Raw genomic sequence first — 15,850 nt, 5'->3', positions numbered from 1 at the left:
CTGCAAGTCAGCTGTAGATTGCTCACTGTAACTCTTAGACCACTGCTTTTATAGCTCTGCATCACTCTAGAGGGTTCATATCTACAACTGAAAAACATGTCAGAGAAATAATGAAATTTAAAAGAGGTTCTATAGGAGGCCTTTTTTCTGTCTAGAATTGCTCATCTCATACTCCTGAATATAAGAAGGAAATGCCAACCCACAATTTTTGTAAAGCTTTTGCATATCCTTCAATGATATGCAGCGAAATAAGAGACAGTCTGATTAAAAGCACAGAAAATAGAGATGCATGTGTAGTGTTCACCCTGTGCAGCTCTGCCAGAGCAGCTTGCTTCTATGATGCTTTTCATTCATGCATTGTGCAATGATTCAGTTTACACCAAGTACCCCTTGGATAGAGAAAACGCCTTTCTACTTAGCAAGCATGTGAGATAACAAGAACACAGCAAGAACTATGACCACCACATTCCAGGCAAGATCATCACTGTTCAGACTACCTGTCCCAAATATGGTTTTGCCAGTGGCATATCAGTGGTTTTCCCTTACTTCTGTTTTAGATTATAGACTCATCCCTTGACAAACCATTTTTAAATTGGAAGTTCAGTATCATTAATTCTTTATACCAGCTCAGCTGAAGTCAAAAAGAAACTAGCAATACATGTTCAAAGTACAGCCTAGCTTCTGACTCAAAGGGGCTGCTGTAAGAAATTTCCAAAGATTCCAAAGACTTAGCATATTTTCATGTTCCTTCTTACTTGGTATACAAGGAGTCTATAACAACACACCATTAAAACTGCATTTAACAACCTGTAATTCGTTATAGTCTCTTTTCAACTTTGCACAAAATTTAATATGCCAGAGAATACCAAGGAATTGTGTCAACAACTCTCATTGTTGACCCACCCATTTAAATCTTTCTGAACTACAATCCTAACGAACTAAGGACACAGGAAACACTAGGCTAATTAATAGCCATCAGTCAAGTTTCCTGTTTTTCACATAGTTCAGAAACAGGTTTCTGATTTCCAAAATGTGCCAATCAACTGAACATTGATAATGCAAGTTCCTTTATAATCCCAGATTTATCTATTTTTTGGCTCACAAATTATTGTCTCTCTGTAAAAATACTTTAAATATCAAGGTGTCTTTAAACAAAACAAGTAGAATCCTTGGAAATTTCTCCTCTCTCTATTCTTTATTTACTTATTTTGAAATACCAGGGACCAATAAATAAATGCTGCTGGTGATGGTAACCTTAAATCCATTCAATTTCTAAACAGCTCTTAGAACACTGAATTTACATGCATGTCCCTTCACAAAACTTTAACATCTACAATCTTCAGAACAATTCTCATAAAACTTGTATTTCCCTACTTGAATGGTACCTTTGCAACTCTTCCCATGCCTTCCTCTACCTATGACTCCTGAGACACTGATAGAAAGAAGATGAATAAATGAGCAGATGAAAAGCTTTTCCAAATAGGACATTGCAAAGTCATTATTACTTCTACTTTTACCTATTTAAATATTGCACTTGACGTATAGATAGGCCACAACTGCAAAACTGTTTTTTTATAAAAACAGTTCAAACAGAAACCTTTAAAGATGAAATTCCTTTTCACCTAGAAACTAAGCTTCACACTATTTGCTGAACTAAATTAAAGCCTATTGAAATTGCATATTTTAAATGATACCAAACACCTGCCAGAAATTAAGTTTATCAGTATGTCTTGACCTGATTTTAAAAACTCTTAGTCTATTATGTTTTAAAAGACAAACATAGTTAAGCTAAGAATCAGGTACTTGTCTGACTAGCAACACATGCCAAGCTAGAACACTAGAAAGTATTAAATTCTCTCTTTCAATTGATGAGAATTTCAGGTAATCAAAGCATTATCAAAAAGTGTCAGGTTTTCATAGTTGGAAAAGAATCTGTAAATTGGAAATTATACTAGCAAGATAGACCATCTCTGGACTTTAAAAGGCTATTTCATTCAAATCCTATTCAGAGAATTGCTTCTTTCAGGTAGGGAGAGGTTAAAATAAACACATTAACTGAGAGGAATGCAAATATTAAAGAGAAGGATTTTTAACCTGTTGGTTTCTTTCTAAATAATTCCTCAAACAACAAAAGCCAGACATGCAAACCCCACATCTAGCCAACTTCTGTCCATTAACTGGTGCTCAAAATTCCCATCAAGTTTAGATTAATTCAGTATTCTTTCTAATTCAATTTGTGCTCTTAGTTAATCTTTTATAATTGCTTTAATTATTTTTAAGTGTTTAAAACCACTATGAAACAGCTTCCTTAAAATGAAACTTCAGACAAATTGATGGACATTTAGGCTAAAAGTAACTATTTTTATTCAAGGGTGTTACACTTCTACTTACCACAAACAAAATGTGTCACAAAGTAAACCAGACTCAGGCAAAGAGAAGGAAAACCAACAAGATGAATAAAGTAGTATTCTAGGTATCATAAAAATCCCAAATAAAAATCATAAAAAAATCATAAAAATCCAAGACTCCTTTTGATTGTTTAAAAAATGTAATAAAAATGCTATGACAGAAACATTTTTCAATACAACCCAAAGTGATGAATCCCGATCTCTCTTCAGATACTGTTTGATTTTGTGTCTGTGAATGGGTGTGAGCTGCAAATATATAGCTCCTGCTTCTTGAGCTGGGATTAGTACTACTCTCAGTATTTTGAATTGGATGTCCCAGAAGCAGTCCAAGCCAAAGGGGACTGACTAATTTTCTATGAGGACGAATACCTTGCAGTTTACCTCTGGTAGTATATAAATAATCAATTCCAGTAAATCATTAATACATAATTTTTCACTTATTCTATAGTTAATGCGATAGAAGTGTTTCCCAGTGATTTTTTTTTCCCCTCTCAATGAAGGTAAGAAGAAAAAGTAGAACATATGCAGGGACATCTTACATCGGAATAAAACCAACCAAACAAAAAACAGATCAGTTGCTAAGTTTCATTCCCACAATCAAGTTTTTACCCAAGAGAACAAACAGTAAGGCTTTCTCTCTCCATTTATCAGCACTTTTATCTTCACCTTCAGTTTCCCTCTTTACTGGAAGCATTTACAGAAGAACTGTTTTGGCTTGTTGCTTTACTCAAATTCAGCATGGAGATATTTAGTTGATTTTTCACCAAAAAAAACCCCTCCAAAACAAAATAAACCCCTCAAAACTAAATAAATTGCCATGTCACAGTCAAGAGCAGACTGAAACCCTTTTTAGGTAACTTCAACTAAAAGAAACAGTCATTTTGGTCTTAAAAATTTGAAACAGCACCTCTACAGAAAACACACTACGGTTCAGGTACTTGAAATATTGTTCCAGCAGCTTTTGCTGTCAGTTGCTACAGCTGAACATATGTTGCCATGAAACTATTATATGCACAAAACTCACAATTATACACACAGAAAACAGAAAACCTTAAAATAAAGCTGGTCAGCCAAACAACTACAAAACATGTCTGTGCCCAAAACTCACGTTTTCATCTGAGAAAAATAAATAGAAATAAAATTTTGATGATTAAGAAAAAAAAACACAAATGCAATAATCTGTGAAGGATTATGGAACTTAGTTCCATAGAAGTTAATGCTACATGGAGTCTGATAAAAATCAGATCCATGTAGCAGCATGGATCAAAACTTTACCAGCAGCCTCCTCTGAACTAGGTAAGCCTAAATGGGGGTAGTTAGTAGGTATCCAAGACCTGATTAGCAACCTTTCTTTTCAACCCAGAAACGTCTCTACACACTTGTTGGATTTTTCCATAATCAGCATCTTTTTGCCTGTCCTAAAACTCAGCTTTTCAGAAAGAACTACTTGCTGCAAATCAGTCCCATATTAATGCAAAGAAAGCATGAGGCTTAATATCCCTGTGTCCTTTAAAAAGCAAACAAAAAAAATCTTGTTGAAGTACAAAGGTTTATTATTGCTGACTAAATGTAATAAAAGCCACATTGTTGGTACTTGACCAATTTCCTCCTTCACCAGTGCTGGACAGAAGCCTTTGAGGGACTAGTACCTCTTATAATACATCCCTTTCAATTACATTTCACTTCCATCTTCATCTAAAGCAGTTGTTAAACGAGAAAAAAATTGAGAGAGACACTTCACACAGTGCATAAAAACTGTCTTTTTAAATACTTTTCAAACAGATTAAAAGCATTGTAGAAATACCATATTAAGTGGTGAACAGATAAAGTATAAGACTGAAGAGTAGATTATGTTGAAGAGCTCCTGGATGAAGACAGATCTAAGACTTAGATTTAATTTAAATGCACTCAGCACATTTTAGTTCTCTCGTGCATTTCAGGAAATAGCTAAATAGGCAACTAATAGAAAGATATTCCAAGATTACCTATTCCCTGCTATTTTGTGTGTTACCACATAATTCAACACAGAAGGCCCTGGTCCAGAAACATACTTGCATATTTACATACACGTGTACCACCAAAATTGAGACTCAGTTTGAAAGGCCGGGTTCAAAACCAGATACACTAATATTCAGAAAGCAAAATGAAACTAAAGCTCAGTAGTACTCAATACCTACTTTTCCATTCTTTTTTCCAATCATACTTTTGACCTCCATTTTAAAATTTTAAACTGACCTAGAGCTAATTCAGGCTATAGGAAAAAAAACAAACAACCACCAAACAACAAACCTCTGGACATTCCAATGAAGACAAAGCCTGACCACTGAGTAGTAGTTAAAGACCTCAAAGCATCAGAAAGTTCACTGTTCACAATATATCTTAAAATCTTAGGACTGGTATTTTTGTAAAATGTCATACTGGAATTCTTTCTACTTTCAAAGATAAAAGACTACCACAAAGCAACACGTAGCTCCATATCATCTCTTTATGGCTGGACATTAAAAGATACAATCCATGTATGTTCTGAAAAGCTGCCACTGTTCTTGGCCTGTTTCAACTTATGATGGAAACTTAAAGAAAGTCTTTCACAATACAAAAAAGTCAAAGTAGTAATGTTGCAGGTTAAGGCAGTACCCCAAACACAAGGTGAGAGACAGAATTTCTCCCATCTTTTAGGCAAACGACCAACAGTCTCCCTAGACACTTTGAACTGGAACATCCTCACTTATTACACAGCTTACCTTTGGACCAGATAGGTGGAATCCCCTGCAAGTCAACAGAGGAGAAAAAAGGCACTTCTATATTCAGAGTGGCTTTACAAATCCAATTTATGAACACAGAAGTACCTATTCACCTCTGTTGATTCTACACATGTAGGTTTGATAGTCATTTACACTGCACAGGTCTATATTAAGACAGAAGAAACCAACGTCAAAGTTATACAGTCTGATAAGTGCATGCAGGATTTCATGACATGGAAACTATTGACACAGAATGTGCTAATTTGTTAAGGAAGTACACATTTGTGAGGTTCAAAAAAGAATTGTTAGCAACTCACTGAATTCTTCCTACATCATGAAAACTATGCCCAATGATACCTATATGACTTTACAATCTTCAGCACTGTTATCTAAATATAACTTACTGACACAGTGTCACAAATATGCTATTAAAATGCCAGCTCATTCATCTAGTATTTTCTTTTTAAATCCTGATAACAGTTAAACATTACACACAAGAAAGGATACAGTTTGTACAAATAATCACAGCTCAAACCATATCCAATTTGGAAGCTTGAATTTATCCATAGTCTGTAATTTTACATGTTATTTAAGTTTATACAGCACAATAGTCTTAGAAGGTACTTAAAACTATTGTTATGTTACTCACACTTCAGCTGTTATGCTGGCAAAAAGAGAAAAATATTTCTGATATAATTAAGACCTTTTCTAAAATTTCTATTTAGTTTGATCTTCATTTTGAATGGGTTGTACTGAGTACTAGAGATTTTATTATAATATGTACAAAGGACTTAGTGTTGTAACTACAGCAAAATGAATACCTTCACGAAAGACTCAAATAATAACTTTGCATCTCTAAGTTACAAGTAGTGCACTATGCAACTACAACTCTGTATTCTATCTTCTGTAAACAAAGTTTTACAAAACAAAATCAAGCTACAAGCCAGTAAGAATCTCCCAAAATTCTATCTCAACCTGGAAAACACACTGCAAATTTATTTATTTTTCGTTACGGGTCAATAAACTGAGAATTCATGATTGGGACAAAGTATTCCTCAAAGGGAAGGCTTTGTTTATATTTATAATGCAGCATCAACTGATATTCCTGAGAGACTACAGAATAATGATGCATTAGGTATACAGAATTTACTTCACGTGTTCATTACCTTTCCAAATTCTCACATAGTATACCTTACAAAAATTAGTATAACTCTGTACCAGACAAGGTGATGAAATCACAATTGTTTGGCACTAGTATGGACATTATAATATTCTCCATATAAAGAACTATTATGCAAGAAAGCACAAGTAAGTCTACAATATTCAAATAAAGTTATATCTGATATGGAACTGGAACAAACACAGTAAGTTTCAAAATCCCAGTCTCCACTAAATTCCATTCTCGAACATCAAACATTTTAGAAAAAAATCTCTACAGTGCCCAAGAATTACATTAGTAATAGAAGACTAAAAATATTATTTGTATTAATACCTGATTTTACTGAAGACATGCCAATGGTAATTTGACAGTTTTGTCTTGTGTAAACACTTAAATTGTCTACCAGAAAAGGACCATGGTCTGAATTTTTCATGCTACTCAGGATTGTATGGACCACTCATTGCTTTTTCTCTACAATGCAGAAAAGTAAGTCTAAACTTAAATTCTGTTCTAACTTCAGTTCAGCCTAGTATGCAACTGAAACACAGAATGGACACATTAGTTTTTTTCTACTGTTACTATAGAGTTTCTTAATAGGAAAGAAAAGCCACTCTACCAATTTTCCAACAGTTTCAACTGCCCTTCTCAGTTTTTATGCACACACTTTCCCTCCCATCTCAAAACTGGGATCCAATCTCTTTCTCCACTATTATACCTCTGAATATCATACCCAAGAAACCCATCCAAGTCAAAAAATAAAGACTTTAAATAGAATGTCGTACATAATTGACATTATTTAAATGAACAAAAATGAACTAAGACAAGAACATTTGAGAATTTATGAAAAACTACACCCAAACTTCCATGAAACAACTCTGATTTTCAAAGTGACTCTCAGAAAACTAAATGTACAGGAAAACAGAAATCAAGAGGTGAACAGGTCACTACAGTCAATACTAAAGTAAGTTTCAGAGGTTGCAGTATCTATCATAACAATGTCATTAATTTTGCAACAGTAAGGATAAATTTTTTGACAGATACTTGATGGTATTTCTGTGGTAGACGTTTCAATACAATCTTTTTGTTTTTCCTTAAGCGTAAAGTCATCTGAGGTTCAATTTTTTTAACAAAATTTGTATTAAACATGGTTTGCAAATTTCATACATCTGAAAACACAGATGGAAAGATGCAATATGTCACAAACAGTAAGGATGTAGGTGAACTCCCTACACAATACTTTTTTTCCCATGCAAAAGCAAGATTGACATACAAGATTATAGAAATAAATCTCATTTAAAATGACTAGTAGCTGCTCCTGAACAAATATATTTAAAGAATAAATATATACGTATAATAAAGAATTAATCAGATCTGAAATTATTCATGAGTCACATTATGAAACCGACAATCCTCCATATAGTCACATGAAGAGCAAAGAGAAGGATAAGGTTCAAAATTCAATACCAATGCCACAGGAAGTAAAATATCGTGCACTACTTATGTCCAATCACACACAGACCAAGGAAAGCTTAGCAAGCTGCAGAGTTCACTCTAAATTTCCAAGCTAAACACTGTAGAAAAGCTAAGCTTGTTACTTCTTGGACTATTCATGACAAAATGCAGGTAGCTGATTTCACACTCATTTTACACTATTTGATAGCTAGTTATTTTAAACAGTATGTGTACTGTGAGAAGGCCTAAATCTAAGAAAATCAAAACCTGCACTGCAGAACACTAAGTCCCTTCCATTAAAGGCACAGTATATGTGACTTTAAATTGCATACAATCTTTCAAAACACAGATCTCCAGTGCCATTTCTGATGGCATTTGTGTTCAAATTTATTATTTCTCAATTGTTTATGAGTAGTTCTTTCTTAAATATTATCTGTCAATTCAAGGAGTGGTTTCAATAAACTAAAATAAAACATCACCTCATCCTCATGCTGTAGGATTTGAACAATATCATATCAATCAAGAAGGAGGAAAACAGTAGGTACATACATGAGCATGTACCCTACACAAATCTTTCCATAAGACCTGACAACTTGCCATAACATCTGACAATCTTTCTTTCATATGTCAAAAAAATTTTGTTCAGTTTTTAAATCCACTGAGAGAGGACCATATAACTCTTCACATGTATTGAGTTTGGGCTGACAAAATCTCATCCCTACTAACGACCCAGTGTTCAAGACTCCCCTCAAATTGCAGAATCTCATACTAACAATTAACTGGATTCACACGTTAACCTGGTGGTGACTAAGCACAGGGCAGCACAGTGGCAAATCACTTAAGATGTGTACATAAGAGAAGTCAATTGAGATGTTAAAAAGTGCATTTCAGCACAACTGTTTGGACAATACACTGACTCAATGCACATGGACAGCTCTCCATTCTCAGTGGACTGGCTAATTTAAGGAAGGTCTCAAACGGAAAACAAAGCTTTAAACATAAACCAACACAAAACTCCCCCAAAATCCCATCAGTTACCTGTGACAGTTGAAACCATCAGGAGATCAGAATCTACAGATCTAAATTTGATTAGTCCATAATTAGTGTTATCCTTATTACACCCTTTCTCACAAACTTCTACTCTAGACACAGTAGTTTAACTTTTACATATACTGTATTTAAAATACTGACAGAAAACAACTATCAGCATTAAGCATTTACTGATTGCTCTGTTCCACAGGCGATTTCTCAGTTCTTAACTCATAATGGTCATAAAGAGTATCAGGTATATTATATAGTAGTAATAATAGTGAAGACTAGCAGACAAACCTTACTAATAGAAACAAAATCTTCAACTCATCATAGCACAATTACAATTACAATCTAGTCAGCCACACAGAGCCTTTTTTATGCCCACAGTATTCTCACTTTCCAGTCATTGAAAGCAGTTAGCTAGTCACCAGCTCTTGGGGATTTTCATGGATGAAAAAGCTGGACATGATCCATAAATGCATGCTTGCAGCCCAGAAGGTCAATCGCATCCTGAGCTGCATCAAAAGCCAGCAGGTCAAGGCAGGTGAGACCCTGCCTGGATTGCTGCACCTGTGCTCTGGTGAGACCCCACCTGGAGTGCTGCATCCAGCAGTGGGGTCTTCAACATAAAAAAGATGTGGAACTGTTAAAATGGGTCCAAAGGAGGGACAAAAAGTTCATCAGAGGCCTAGAACACCTTTCATATGAAGACAGGCTGAGAGAGCAGGGGTTGCTCAACCTGGAGAAGGCAAGGCTCCAGGTACACTTCATTGTGGCTTTCCAGTACTTAAAGGGGGCTTACAGAAAAAAACCTACTTCAAATGTGGGCAGATAGCAACAGACAAGGGGGAACAGCCTCAAACTGAAAGAGGTTTAGGTCAGATGCTAGGTTAGATTACTCAGAGAAGTTGTGGATGCCTGGTTCCTGGAAGTATTCAACGCCAGGTTGGTTGGGGCTTTGAGTAACCTGGTCTAGTGTCCCTGCCCACGGCAGAGAGGTGGAACGAGATGGTCTTTAAGGTCACTTTTAACCAAAAGCATTCTATGATTCTATACATACTCAAAACTTGAAAATAAAACCAAGTTCTCTTTTTTCATCAGAATCAACATTTTCTTCTAGATTTTATTTCACTCTATCCTATGTATGTCTTCATCATACATCAACCTTCTTAGCAACATACACGTACCTATATGTAGATAACATATCCATATAAGTAGATAGATGAGTATACATGTATAAGCATGCACCCATTTACCCAAACTCACGTTTATTTATTTTGTTGTTTGCTGCCATAGTTGCTTCTCACTTCTACTCCCTTCAATTCTCTCACGCCATACAATCTCTGAATTATCTGAACTTCGACATATTTAAAAACAGGATCACAGTCTGCAGTAAAGGGAGTAATGAATGGCAAATCCAACACTACTTTGACAGGATAGATTAAACTACAGCTAATTGAATTCATGAGCTATAGTTCACATGCCGAGAGTACTTGACATGCCTTTTGCAGACTTTCTTTCTCCAAAACTGAAACATCACTGATGAGGGTCACTTGCTATTACAGCTAACACAGCACACAGATCAACAGAAATATAATTTTAAATTGTATTCAATTTAAAGAAAAAACATTTCAAAATAATTTAGGATTTACGCTTAAAGAAACAGTAAACAAGCTCAAAGATGCTAAAATTAGAATGCAGAGACAGATGTAAGGATCAGAAATAAACACAAAACGAATCTGTCCGGGCTGGCTCATTGGTTCATATCTAACTCAAGTCAGTTGTAACTGAAAGCTACTGGTATCTGCTGGTTAATAGTTTATCATCCATTAACACTTTTACAGGAGGTGAAGCATGTGAAGTTTTCAGTAGCAAAAACAAAAGGCATACTTCTGCCCTGAAGACAGATGAAATACAGTTTAGAGAATATAGTTTATTTTAATAAATTCTAAAACTGGATAGCTGTCATAGGCTTTACAGCATCAGGAACAGATGTGCCCCAATTTGTATCTACTTTTCAAATGATGAAGGATGAAATGTACAAAACTGAAATTAAAAAAAAAATTAAAAACCCACCATTTTTTTTTTACCCCAGAAGAAATATATTTTCCTGTCTTTGAAAATATTTTGCATTAACTTTGATGTTACTTCTTTTTTTCAGATTCTTTCCAATTCTCTTCTCAGTTACTTTTGTTTTCTTTCTAATGGTTCTGTCTTGTAGGACACACTGTCTTTCTCACACGTTCTTCCCAGCTGTCATTGGCAGTAGAAAAAAAAAAAGTATCGAAATCAATTTTAATCATGAACAATTTTCCATTAACAGAACCACTGCTACTCACTGTAAAAATACTAGAAGAGATGTAGAAAGCTTTCAAACAGAATATTTTGAATTAAGGTGTAATACTGGGAAAATTTTAGAAAGGTTCTTAAATTTATTATAACCCAAATTACATTATTTCCAAATATATTAATGAATGAGCAATTTCTACACATATTGTTGCTAATATAAATTTATTTTAAATTAATTGAACTATGCCGTCACTAAAAAAGGAGGAAGAATAATGTTGCTGATTCAGCATAAATTCCAAATTCACCACTTTTGAGTGTGACAGCTGGGTGGCTTAAACAAAGACATACTATCAAAGTTTTTATAGGCCTCTGAAAGTCACAAAAGTCAGGGAGAGGTTAGTGGCCTCAGAACACAAATTCAACATACAAACAGGCAATGTGAAACGTTTTAATGAAAGAGGGAACAGGAATCCCAATTTAGAAACAGACTGACCAGCAGCTGTCCTCATTGTTTGTTCTCCAGAGACAGACAACGAGTTACCCACTAATCTTCCTGAAAACAAACTGAAATTTACAATGCATACTCTGAAGTTATTTTTGACAGGCCATGCAAATTAAAACTGTACAAGCTATCATCTCCTGCACCCAAGAGCTGTAGGAAGTCAGTGTCAAGCTGGAGGGGGGGGAAGAGGTCTGAGGCTGGAAGTCTGTCATCAGTCTGGGGGCAGGTGCTTAGAGGAGTCTGCTATTACAGCACTCAGAAGTTTACTATAAACAGTCAACCACCAGCTTCTTAATTTTTATACTCGCCATCCATACAGCTATTACAGTGCACCCTTATGAGTAGAGCAGCAAAGTAAAAATCTTACACCCAGTTTAGCCTGTTTTTGAAGAGTCTGTGGAGGGACAGCTCTCTGAACATCTACCAAAATCACTTCAGAGCATTTAATTTACTGACTGGAGCAATACCTGAGAGGGATAAAAAGCAGTAATAACTAGACATTTCCATCCAGAGAGCACTCTGCACCTTCAACAATAATGGCAGTGCCATTACCATAAATATTTCAGATTGCTCAGTCTCCCCATATTCCCCAACACAAACAGAACAACACTTACGCAAATGCCTGGGACACTGTGTAAGAAACTGCATTTTAGCAAAGAACCATACCAAAACTCATAAAAAATACTGCATAGTGGACACCTTAAACAGTCATTTTATGTGATTTTGGTAACAAATCATTACCTCTTTTGTAAGAATTATGTAAAGAAGAAACTAACAAGAAAACCAACCAAACAAAAACAAAACAAAAAAATCCCAAACCTTGGAACCTTCATATGCTTTCCTCTTGTAGTAGACAATGTCAGTGGTTCTAAAATCTCACTTTCCAGGCAAAATAATGTACTGCTTTCATAGCTTCAGTGCTTTTAACAAACATGCATAAGACAATGTCAAGTGTACACACAAAAAATAATGCATGTCCAAGGGTACAACTTCTAATAACAGTTTATACTATATAGCTCTTCTGAGTTCCTTTTCTCAAGTACTCCAATAAATACAAAATATAAATCATTACACCTGAATATGCAAATTGCATATTACAATTAAAGTAACAAGTATCAGGTACATGATCTTTCCTGAAAAATTAGCTCAGAACCAGTACTTTAAGGAAGTAAAAAAATCCTGGCTTAAAAATTTAAAAAAAAAACTGCTGCATGCTGTAGGTACTACATGAACAAAGGTCTGATAAGTGTGATAGCCATAAAGAAGTCCATATATGTTGACAGAAAATGAGCAGAAGACTTACATATTCTCACTCTTCCTACATCAAGCTGTGGAACAGTAAAACTTAGGGTTTATGAGTTTGTATAAATTTAAATATATATGCATATTTACATATAAAATGTAAAATCCAATAGGGAAATCTGAAGGTGATATTCAAACTGAATATCCAGAAAAGAAACAGAAGAAAAGATTTCACATAAAAATGAGTCTATTTTAGACACCACAGCTTGTTGGTATAAGGGCTATGAAATACACTGCAAACCAGAACTATAAAACCAATCTACTTTTACTTTGGTAGTAAATAAACACTCGCCAACAAATGAGAGGCACAAGACTAGAAAATCAGATACTGCAGGAATGGTTCCACTACCAGATCAACTCAACAGACAAGTCTAACATTCCCCTACCACTGGTGGCACACCATACAGTTTAGTCACATAGAAAGGATACTTCCCTCATTGTATTTAATGTGCTTCAGTTATACATAAATAAATAACACACACAAACACACACACACTAGCTTTGTCAGATATGAAATGTATCGAAGCAGACCAATTGATTCCCTGGAGAAAAACAACAACACATTTACAAAAAGTTACTGCCAACCAATTAACAGATCAGCTAGCAACTAGTCCAAACTGGGACGGGAGCAAACAAAGTGGGCAGAAGAAAAAGGGCTGCCAAGTGGAAAGTTTGCACCACCAAATCCTACAGATCACCATCACTGATCCATCTTCAGTATTTAAAACAAGGATAAAAAAAAATGTATTTCATATAAAAAACTGAACCACTGCTCTAATGTGAAGTTCAAACTGTGCACCTAACAAGGTAAACAAGCTTCACAAACAATGTTGTATCTTATATGTCTCACTTCTTCATTTAAAGAAACCCAAACAAACACACTTGTTCATTCATTTGAAAGATAATCTTATGGGAAAGCAGAAATAGCCTAATTTTGAGAATTGCTCTTCCCTAACACCCGAATTTCCCAGGTGCACACCAACACAGTGTACTCACCAGAATTTTACTGACCAACTTCTTTGAAGCTGCTAAAAAACCCTCCAAAACATTGCAGAGATGGAAGGGTGCCTTCCCAAGTAAAGATAACATATTAAACTACTCGAGTAGTACAAGCTAATGTTGAAAATGTTTTACATTGTTAAGTATCAACAGTAAGGGAATTATATTGTTTAACCTAAATTTGGTTAAGAACAGCTTACACTCAGACAAGACCTTGAAAGGTAAACACAAGTTCCCATCTTTTACTTCACAAAAATTCACTTTTCATCACTGTATACACATCTATGCCGCTCATAACAAACAAATTCCACCACATTTGTCTTTTTTCTAATTATACTGCATATCATCCTTAAAAGTGGACCAAACTAGGATTAAACACACTTTAGGTAGGAATTTGCCTCCTTAAGTTTTCATGATATAAAAGCCAAAATATCAAGGTATCCATCTCCAAAAGGTTGCTCTCCCTGTCCACTACAAACAGTCCAGACATGCAAACTCAGGAACTTAAATATAGAAAAAGGTGAGTCAAGCCCTAAGAGACTCCATGCTCTCAACCACCAGTACTTTAAGTTCCTGCTTCTTCCCTTTGAAAGAAAAAAAAAATTAGTTCAAATTGGTATTTCTCTTCAGGTTTCATATCTTCTTCAGTTTGGGCTGACACACAACACTCGACAGAGAAATTTCTCAAAAGTATTTTCACCTGGAACATTACTTTTATTTAAGCATAAACTTGGCAGAGGAAAGAAAGGCATGGTGTTAGTTGCCTCATTTTGTGGGAGAGTTTTTCACGATTCTTATTCCTGAAATGTTAGCACTAGTTGGGTTCCAGACTATTTGATTATTTGCATTGCAAAAGGCACTTCTGGGCATCTCTGGGCTATTTATAGGACTTAACAAATTACTTATCTCCAGAAGTATATGTGAGTGTCAAAGCCTACTCTATAACATCTATAATACCTAACTCTATAATTCTGTGTTAAATTCACGAAATCAGACAAAGAATAATGAATTTCTTTCTGCAACTAGTTAAATATCTAAATTAGACTCAGACAAAAGAAACAAGTGACAGGTAAACACTGACCATTTACCTCAAGACTGATTTTAAACACTGAAGATAGAAAAGCAGAAATGTGAACTTTCAATTTTCACGTGTTCAGACTTCTTCAATACACTCTCACTTTCCTGACCTCTCTGAAAGATAAAAGAAAATACTTGTTTCAATCCATTTTTTCTAGCCTAGTGAGAAAAAGAACCTTATGGGAAAGAACCTGTTGCTGCTTAATCCACAATAAACATTATGCTACTGAAATTCACCTCAGCAGTGGATAACAGGAAAAGCAAGAGAAGAAAGCTGAGTCACACCTGGTCATTTTCTCTCTAGAACACCAGCTATAACAATAACAAGGATTTATTTTGGGACAAGTGTCATTTTGTGGGAGTGAAAAATGAAGTAAGAAATATAGAGACTGAAAACAAAGTCCAAGTCATTTAGCTTTATGACTAAAGCCTCAAAGATGTACAAACGTAATGGTGAATTCAGGTCACCATTACAGTCACAACATTCAGACCATGTTTTCTTTCAAAACTTGTGGTATTTAAAAACACTGCCAAGTAAAATCATGGATTATTATTTATCATTTTAGTATCAAGAAAAGGTGACAAAAGAGGAAAAAAATGCTCATACATCCCTTAGAATATTTTAAAATAGGGGAAGACCTCGATAGTGAAACAAAAAATAACACTTGGTAAGAAACTGGAGTAATATGAGAACTGCCATCTAAAATTCCCCTGGCCCCACCCCCGGGGGGGGGTGGTGGGGAAAAAGCCACCAGCATTCTTTGGTGTAAAGAACTGGCTACTCTGTAGCAGAATTTCTTACCTAAACAATACACTGGGAAAATAGTACTGCAGTGTCCTATACAGGAGTCAACCTATGGCATTAGACTACAGTTCTGTACCTACTGTC

The 15,850-nt window shown here is 35.2% G+C and overlaps 1 protein-coding gene across 1 annotated transcript in view; it reads right to left on the bottom strand.

Moving 5' to 3' along the window:
- Positions 1–15,042, bottom strand: part of PRKX (protein kinase X-linked) — a 46,383-nt gene extending 31,341 nt beyond the window's left edge. Inside the window, exon 1 of the mRNA XM_029964824.1 lies at positions 14,973–15,042. The gene's annotated coding sequence lies outside the window, so the exon portion shown is untranslated. The remainder of the gene's footprint in view (positions 1–14,972) is intronic.
- Between the last annotated feature and the right edge of the window lie 808 nt (positions 15,043–15,850).

Source organism: Manacus vitellinus, unplaced genomic scaffold (genome assembly GCF_001715985.3).
Source record: "Manacus vitellinus isolate BGI_N305 unplaced genomic scaffold, ASM171598v3 scaffold_7_pilon, whole genome shotgun sequence".
NCBI lineage: Eukaryota > Metazoa > Chordata > Aves > Passeriformes > Pipridae > Manacus > Manacus vitellinus.
This window is presented reverse-complemented; position numbering and strand designations above follow the sequence as displayed.